Consider the following 8,877-nt stretch of genomic DNA (forward strand, 5'->3'; position numbering starts at 1 on the left):
ATCAAATTAGATGGAGAAATAAGAAGCTTCCATGACAAACAGAAACTGAAGGAATTTTTGTCTTCAAAACCAGCACTAGAGAAAATATTCAAAGAGATTAACTACAAAGAAGAAATAGGTAACACACACCAGAACCAGAGAAACAAGAGTTTTCATCCAACAGACAACTAAGATTGGTTATCTGTGGAGATTTAGTATTTATGTTAGTCTTTTACCTATCTCTAAATGGTATTGTTTGCCTTTATTGTTGTTAATTTTTAGGATTTCTAGTTGGAATATGAATATACCTTCAGATATAGCATTTGGAAATATTTTATCCCATTCTATTAGTAACTGTTAACTCTGTTTACATTGTCTTTGGATATACAATATTTTTTTTTATTTTTTAGGGAGTTTGTATACTCTTCTGTTGCCTGTGCCATTGAAATCATATCGAAGAAATCACTGCCAATTTCAATGTTGTGAGGTTTTATGACCCAGATTTTCTCCTAAAAGTTTATAGTATTAAGATTTATATTTAGGTCTTTTATCTATTTTGAGTTAATACTTGTATATGGGATTAGGTAAGTGTCCAACTTTATTCTTTTCCATGTAATTATTATGTTTCAACAATATTTAGTTAAAATATTATTATTTCTACCACCAAATGTTCGTGGAAACCTTGTCAAAAATAACTTGACAATATAGGGAAGAATTTAGCTCTAGGCTTTTATTTAACTCCAGTGGTGTATATATCTGCCTTTAGAATAGTACTACACTGTTTCAATTATTGTAGCTTTATATGGTTTGAAATCAGAAAATATATATCTTCTAGCTTTGTTCTTTTTCAAGATCGTTTTGGGTATCTAGAGTCCATATTCCATATTAGGATAGAGTTTTTTTCTGAAAAATAAATATATAAATATGATAGTTTCACCTAAAAAAATAGAAAAAAAATATTCTCTGGTAAGAAAGAAAGTAAAAAGAAATATTGAAATGTTATCTTTAAGTCATCAAAAGCTTGGTATCAGACAAATGAAACTGTTATGTGAGATTATCATTTTTAATTTTGGATAAATTGCTATAATACTAGATGTCAACCACTAAGCCAAGCATGGGAGGGAAGGATGGGGAGAGAATGGGGTGGGGATCGGGTGGGGGCTGACTGGGTGATGTGTGCATTTATGTCTACAAAAGTTTGTATCCCACTATGATGTATGAATACAGTGCACCAATAAAAAAATAAAATAAAATAAAATAAAATAGGTCTGGGAATATAGCCCAGAGGTAGAAAGCCCCTGGGTTCCACCCCTAGTACCAGACACACACACAAAAAAAAACCATTGTACACTATAAATAGGTGAACTATATACATTTGGGAATTATATCTCAATAATACTATTATTTTAAAGGTTTTGTTTGTTGTTGTTGTTTTTTTTTTGTCTTTTTGGAACCAGGGATCAAACCCAGAGTGCTGCACCTGCAAAGCAGGCATGTTGCCACTGAGCTACATTCCAGCCCCTAATGCTCTTATTTTAAAGCCTTATCTTTTGCTTCAAAAACAGTTCAGCAAGGCCGGGCGTGGTGGCACACACTTGTAATCCCAGCATTTGGGAGGCTGAGACAGGAGGATCGCGGTTTGTGGACAGCCTCAACTACTACTTAGTGAGACCCTGTTTTAAAATAAAGAAGGGCCGGGCGTGGTGGCACACACTTGTAATCCCCACACTTGGGAGGCGGAGACAGGAGGATTGCACAGGTTTGAAGCCAGCCTCACTGGTTTAAGAGACCCTGTCTCCAAATAAAAAAATATATAAAATAAAATAGGTCTGGGAGTGTAGCCCGGATGTAGAAGGGTTCCATCCCCAGTACCACCAAAAAAAAAAAAAAGAAAGAAAGAAAGAAAGAGAGAAAGAAAGAAAGAAAGAATAAAAAATAAGGCTGGGGTTGTAGCTTAGAGGTAGAATGCCCCTGGGTTCCGTCCCCAATACTGTAAAAAAAAAAAAAAAAAAAAAAAAAAAATTCAACATTGGCAGCCTCCAAGAGAAAGACACACACTATTTATATATAATATATTTATATATATATATATATATAGCTATTCAAATAGCCAGCATTTATAGGAGCCAATTATTTATGTGTGTGTGTGTGTTGTGTGTGTGTGTGTGTGTGTGTGTGTGTGTGTGTGTGGTGTTGGGGATTGAACCCAGGGCCTTGGTGTGCTGCCATTATGCCACATCCTCAGCCCACGAGAGGCTTACAGGCCCTTATCCTCACCATCTCTATCTTCCTAGCATTCAAGGAAGGACCAATTCGAACATCCCCTGCACGTGTTTTTAATTGCTCGTTTTGTTCTTGCTACGTGGCAAGATGTCACATAAATACAGTGTTAGGGAGCAAAGGCTTAACTAAAGCCAGGTTTCAGGAAGAATAAGGAAAAAAAGGAAGCCCTGATTCACAGCCTTTTCCACTGTATTCCTACCACTGCCGATGTCAAGCTACCGCGTTGACCTCACAGTGGGACGTCCCAGCGGGGGCATGCTCCTTAGGCAGCCTTTCTACTGCCTGCGTGTAAATGGCTTCAAGAGCACAGATACTATTAAAACACCAGAAGATGATTAGGAAGTGATGAGTTTTGAGTGTGTGTTTCTTTTGTTTTTAATAGAATTTATTTAATTGTATGTTTATGCCATTTAATTTTTTTTTCTTTTTTTTTTTTTTTTTTTTTGGTGGTACTGGGGGTTCCTGGAAGCCCTTCAACCTCCAGGCTACACTCCCAGACCTATTTTATATTTTTATTTGGAAACAGGGTCTCCTAAGCCAGCGCGTGCAGCTGGCTTCGAACCTGCGCGATCCTCCTGTCTCTGCCTCCCAAGCGCGGGGATTACAATCTTGCGCCACCACGCCCGGCATGCCATTTAATTTCTAATAATGGCTGGATTTAACCACAGACTCACAAACGTCCCTAAAACCAAAAACTATTGGCTTCTATGAGTGTATAGGAGCCAGCTCCGACATACACCTGTCTCACCCTGACCACTATTGTACCCCTAACCCCTGGCCAGAAACAGGCCATTCTCAGAAGGCAGCCTGGACACCCTGCAAGGGCAGGGGCGGTGTCCAGCTTGTTGAAACCAGTGGCCAGCACTTGCTGAGTCCATTGAGGACACGTTTGCTGAAAGGGACCATCTTCATAAGCACGGCAGCAAGTTCATAAGTGCTTAGCAACAATTGGCTCCTTAAAATGCTGGCTAATTGAACAGTAGAGAATAATGGAATAAAGAAAATTTAATGCTAATCAGTCTTTAGCCTATTTATCTTTATGAATTAGATAAAAGCAACAGATTCTCTTTCTGCATTTGAAGTAGAGTGATAGAGAAAAAAAGAGAAGAGACAGAGTAGAAGAAAAGAGCTTCCCTGAAGCAGGAAGTCCTTTTAAAAGAATTAAAGCAAAGAAACTGGTCTAGCTCCTGACCTACCAAGGAGAAAAATAAATGAAGAAGGCAGGTGATACGGTGTAAGGCCGGTATTTCTAAGTCCTTTGTGAGTGTATGTGTATCGGGGTCACTGCAGATTGAACTCAAGGGCATTCTATCTCCAAGACACACCCCCAGCCCTTTTTATTTTTTGTTTCAAAACATAGTTTTTCTAGGTTGCTGAGAGCCTTGCTAAGTGCTGAGGCTGACTTCAAACCTGTAATCCTCCTGTCTCGGTCTCCTAAGTACTGGGATCACAGGACTGCACCGCCATGCCAGGCATGGTGGCATATGCATATTCTTTTAAACAAATGGCTTTCACTGATAAGCATAAACATGTCTCTCCTGGACTGGGGATGTAGCTCAACAGTACAGCTTAGCATGTGCAAGGTCCTGGGTTCAATCCCCTCTTCCACAGGAAAAAAAAACAAAAACTAAACTAAACAAAAAAAACTTCCTCTTTTCTTAGAGAGTCTGATCTTCATCTGTCCCCCTTGGGAGATGTAACCATTGTCTTAGAATAAGAATCTTTGTCCTCAGAAGCTTTGGGTCTCCTAGCCTGCCATAGGGATTGCAGTTTTATTTATGAAACCATAACATTTTTTATCAGTTGGGCTAAGAATCCCATTTAAAAAACCGAGTCTAGAGCTGGCAAGCAGCACACCTGGCTTCCAGATCTGCATTACCATTTATCTTACTGTGACACCTTTAGCAAGTTGCTGACCCTCTCTGGGTCTCTGTTTCCTCACTTTTAACTTTCCTACCTTTTTTTTTTAATACTGGAGATTGAACCCAGGGGCATTCTTACTGTGAGCTACACCCCCCAGTCCTATTTAATTATTTTTATTTTGAAACAGGGTCTCACTAAGTTTCCGAGGCTGTCCTCGAACCTGCAATCTTCCTGTCTCGGCCTCTCAGGTACTGGAATTACAAGCATACACCACCACGCCCGGCTTAACTTCCTTACATTTAACAAGAAAATTAGATGGTTTCAAAGTTTCCTCTCAGCTCTAACACTCTATGAGCCCCAGTTCATTTTTCATCCTGACCCAGATTTTAAAGATAATGTACTTAAAATAATACAAAATTTGAAAGTGATCAGTTATCTCCTCCGCTTAAAAATGTCATTGCTGGCAGTCACTGGTGGGTGTTGAGGGCTATTTCGGTGCCTGGGGTGTTCAGAAGAGGAGGACGAGCAGGTGGGAAGATAACCAATTCAGTAACCCCCTCGTGACTCCCGAGGCCAAGCCGGTGCTCCGTGCTCCTCTTGAGTGCCAAATGCAAACAGCTGTGCATTGTGGCGGTGTGGCAGAGCGGCGACAGGAATAGCGGCTGCTTTCTTTTACTGAGTGCCTCCCCAGGGCCCTGGACTTGAGTTCTCCCTGATGTATTAAACACTTTCTCCAGGTGTGCAGTAGGGGGTCCCCAGTTACAAGTGAGCAATGGAAGAACTTGCTCCAAGTTAGCGGAGCTCCATGGACCTTGCTTCTTCCGCGAGGCCAGTGGTTATAGCGCGCGGCCTCCAGACTCCAGCCACAGCAGCTCCTGGAGGAGCTGAGGAATGCAGGGCCTTACCCTAAGCCTGCTGGGTCAGCTCTGGGCGGGGCCCAGCGACCTGGATTTTTTTTTTTTTTTTTTTTTTTTTTTTTTGGTGGTGCTGGGGATAGAACTCAGAGGCTTTCTACCCTCGGGCTACACTCCCAGACCGGTTTTCTATTTTATTTGGAAACAGGGTCTCACTAAGTTGCTGAGAGCCTCACTAAGTAGCTGAGACTGGCTTCAAACCCGTGCGATCCTCCTGTCTCGGCCTCCCAAGTGCTGCGATTACAAACGTGTGCCACCACGCCCGGCCTGACCTGGATTCTAACAAGCTCTCTATGGCATGAGTCCTTCCTTCCTTCCTCCTTCCCTCCCTTCCCTTTATCCCTCCTTCTCTCTCTCCCTTCTTTCTTTTGCTTCCTCCTTCCCCCCTTCCCTCCCTTCTTGCCTTTCTTCCTTCTTTTTTTTTGTGTGTAAGGTATTGAGGATTGAACTCATGGGCATTCTACCTCTGAGCTATTCGCCTAGTCCTATCTTTTATTCTTTATTTTAAAACAGGGTCTCACTGAGTTGCAGAGGGCCTAGGTAGCTGAGGCTGGCCGTGAACCTGTAATCTGCCAGACGCAGCCTCCCAAATGCTGGGATTACAAGCGTGTGCCACCACGCCCAGCCTCCTTCCTTCTTTTTAAATTTTATTTTCTTATGGTAGGAACACTTCATGTGAAACCTACACTCTTAACAAAATTTCCAGTTCACAGCATGGCACTGTTGACTCTAGGCTGGGTGTTGTAGGAAGAACATGCCGAGCTCTTCCTCTCACTGACGCTTCGTGCCCTGCGATGAGCGTCCGCCCATTTCCCCCACCCCAGCCACTGGCTGTGACCCTTCCACTCTTTGATTCTATGGATTCGGCTCTTTCAGAAGCCTCAGGCAAGTGGAGTCATGCAGTATTTGTCTTTCTGTGACTGGCTTGTTTTGCCTCCTTCCAGAGCCCGTGGGGGATGCTGGGCTGCATCTTGGCCAGAGCTGGTCAGCAGCACACCATGGAGAGCCTCAGAAAGCCAGGCTTCCTCATGTCCTCGCAGCTGGGACTCTCTGCTGTGACACTAAAGACCATCCAGTCGTGCTAAGGGTTGTTTCAAATGCCATGCAAGTCATAACATTGGCTCCTCAGTGATGGTGTTTTTGGATTTGACTCTCTGGCTCTGCTGAAGCGGATGGTCCTCCTGGATCCTGTGGGTCTCTGGTCCTGGCAGGGTCCTTAGAACCTGGGTGGATTCCAGGAGAAGGGGTTGGGGTGAATTTAAGTTCTCTCATTGAGTTTCCCTCTGTCTCATGTCCTCTAGTGGCCTTATCTCGCTGGGAGATGAACAGGTCATCATGTGTAGTCTCTTGCATGCTGTGACCCACCTGGAAGCATGGCTTGCTGTTGCCGCCCTCTGTCTGTCTGTCTGTCTGTCTGTCTGTCTGTCTCTCTGGAACTGAGAACAGAAGCCAAAAGGAAAGCAGCTGGTTACTCAGGCTTCTGAGACTAGATTATATACCTGCCACGATCAGCTTATAAAGTGAAGAGGTTTATTTTGGCTCACAGTTTTATTTTTTGTTGTTGTTGTTGTTGTTGTTATTATTATTATTATTATTATTATTATTATTATTATTATTATTATTGGTGGTACTGGGGTTCCTAGAAGCCCTTCTGCCTTCGGGCTACACTCTCAGACTTATTTTATTTTTTTTTTTATTTGGAAACAGGGTCTCTTATGCCAGCAAGCCTGGTTCCAAACCAGTGTGGTCCTCCTGTCTCCGCCTCCCAAGCACGGGGATTATAAGCATGCGCCACCACGCCCAGCTGGCTCACAGTTTTAAAGGTTAGGTCATGGTCAGTTGGCTAATTGCTTTTGGTCCTATGGCGAGGTTGCACATCATGGCAGAAAGGACATGGGAAGCAAAACCATTGCCTCGTGGTGTGGACATGAAAGAGAGAGAGAGGGCACGGGAGAGAACAGAGTCCTATGTGTCCTTCAGGAACCTGTTCCCAATGACCTAAGACCTCCCTCTGGGCTCCACCTTTTCAGGTTTTCACCACCTCCCCAAACTGCCACTTTGGGATACAACATTAACACATGGGCCTTTGGGGATATATAGATCCAAATGATAGCATTGGCATTGGAATTGAGAGGCAGATGTGAGCTGCAGAGGGGCTTGGGGCCTCCACTGGGGAGAGTGGGAAGTCAGTGGACTCTGATTATATCGAGGAGTGTTATCATTTGGATTTGGAATGCTGTCCCCCAAAGCTCCTGAGTTGAAAGGATGTGCCCTCAATGTATCAAGGTTCAGAGGTAGGACATGGCTGAAGGAGAAAGATTGCTGGGAGGCATGGCCTTGAGGTCTATATCCGTCCTTGGGGTGTGTGTGTGTGTGTGTGTGTGTGTGTGTGTGTGTGTGTCTGTCTGTCTGTCTGTCTGTCTGTTTGTCTCTTTCCTACCACCTTGCCAATGTTACATTTCTGCCCTGGAGCCAGCCAACCATAGACTAAACCTTTGGTACCATGTGCCAAATAATCCTTTTCTCCTCTAAGTTGTTGCTATTTGGTCGCAGCAATATAAAGTTGACTAACAAAGGTGAGTGGTATAGGAGCTCAAAAAACCCCCCAGAGAAGATAGAATTGGGGTAACAGGTAGGGTATAGGAAATTTGGGTGTCTGGTCCTGGAGATGAGAGAATGTTATGGCCTCTTGCTTCTTGATCTAGAAGGTGTGCAGATAACCCCATGCTTCCTCTGGCAGAAGAAAAGACCACTGAGCGTTGAGGCCCTGGTCCTGCAGGCTGCCTGGGAGGCCGGTGACAGTCCCCTTTGTCCACAGGCTCCATGCCATTCAGAGCAGATGAAATTGCTGGAGAAAACCCGCACAGTGCACAGGCTGGCCTCGTTTCAGATTCCCAGCTTCGACTGCAAATGGGCCAGCAGCACTGCCTGGCAGTCCCCCTCTCCTCCTTTTGGCTTGCTTTGCTAACACTGCGTGCGGGTGTCTGCGCCTTTCCCTCCCCCCTCCTCCCCCGTCCCCAACCCAGCTCTGCTGATGACCTGCCACATGCCTGGCTGGGAAAATAGAAGCCAACAGATGGGGACTCCCTCTTCTTGCCATCACCAAATATACACACCTTCCTACCCCTACTTCTGCAGCAGCCTCTCTGTCTCCTCTTTCTTATACTAGAGTAAGCATCTCCTCTCTCCAAGGTTTGTCCCTCAACCTGTGGTCTGGACTCCATTCCCTGTCTATCCTAGAAATTCACACCTTCAATCTCAATATCTCTCTCTCTCTCTCTCTCTCTCTCTCTCTCTCTCTCTCTCTCTCTCTCTCTCCCCTCTCCCTCTCCCTCTCCCTCTCCCCCTCTCCCTCCCCTTCCCTCTCCCTCTCCCTCTCTTCCTCACCCCTCACAGGCCTTTTTCTCGCCCTCAGCCCTCAGTCCCTCCTCTACCTACTCCCATCTGGTTTCCACCCACCACTCTGCAAAGCTCAACCCGGGGCACTTTTCTCCCTCCGGGAACACGGGGCAGTTTTCATCGCCACGACTGGGGGAGGGGTGCTACTGGCATCTAGTGGTGGAGCCGGGGACGCTGCCGAGCATCCTGCAACATAGGATTCGCTGGCCATGAATGTCAGTACGGTATCATAGTCAAGAAACGCTGAGACAGAGACCACTCTTGAAAAGATTACCAAGAGCTTGGAGGATGCCAAGTCTGAGAAACGCTTTTCAATGCGCATTCCACCCAGCCTTTCTCTCTTTGCGTCCCCGACTGACTTTATCCCTCTCCCGCTTGCTTTTCCGCCTATACTTGGGCCATTCCTCCTGCATTCCTCCCCTCTCTGACTCAGTCCTGG

Source organism: Muscardinus avellanarius (genome assembly GCF_963383645.1).
Source record: "Muscardinus avellanarius genome assembly, chromosome: 12".
In the NCBI taxonomy this organism is placed as follows: domain Eukaryota; kingdom Metazoa; phylum Chordata; class Mammalia; order Rodentia; family Gliridae; genus Muscardinus; species Muscardinus avellanarius.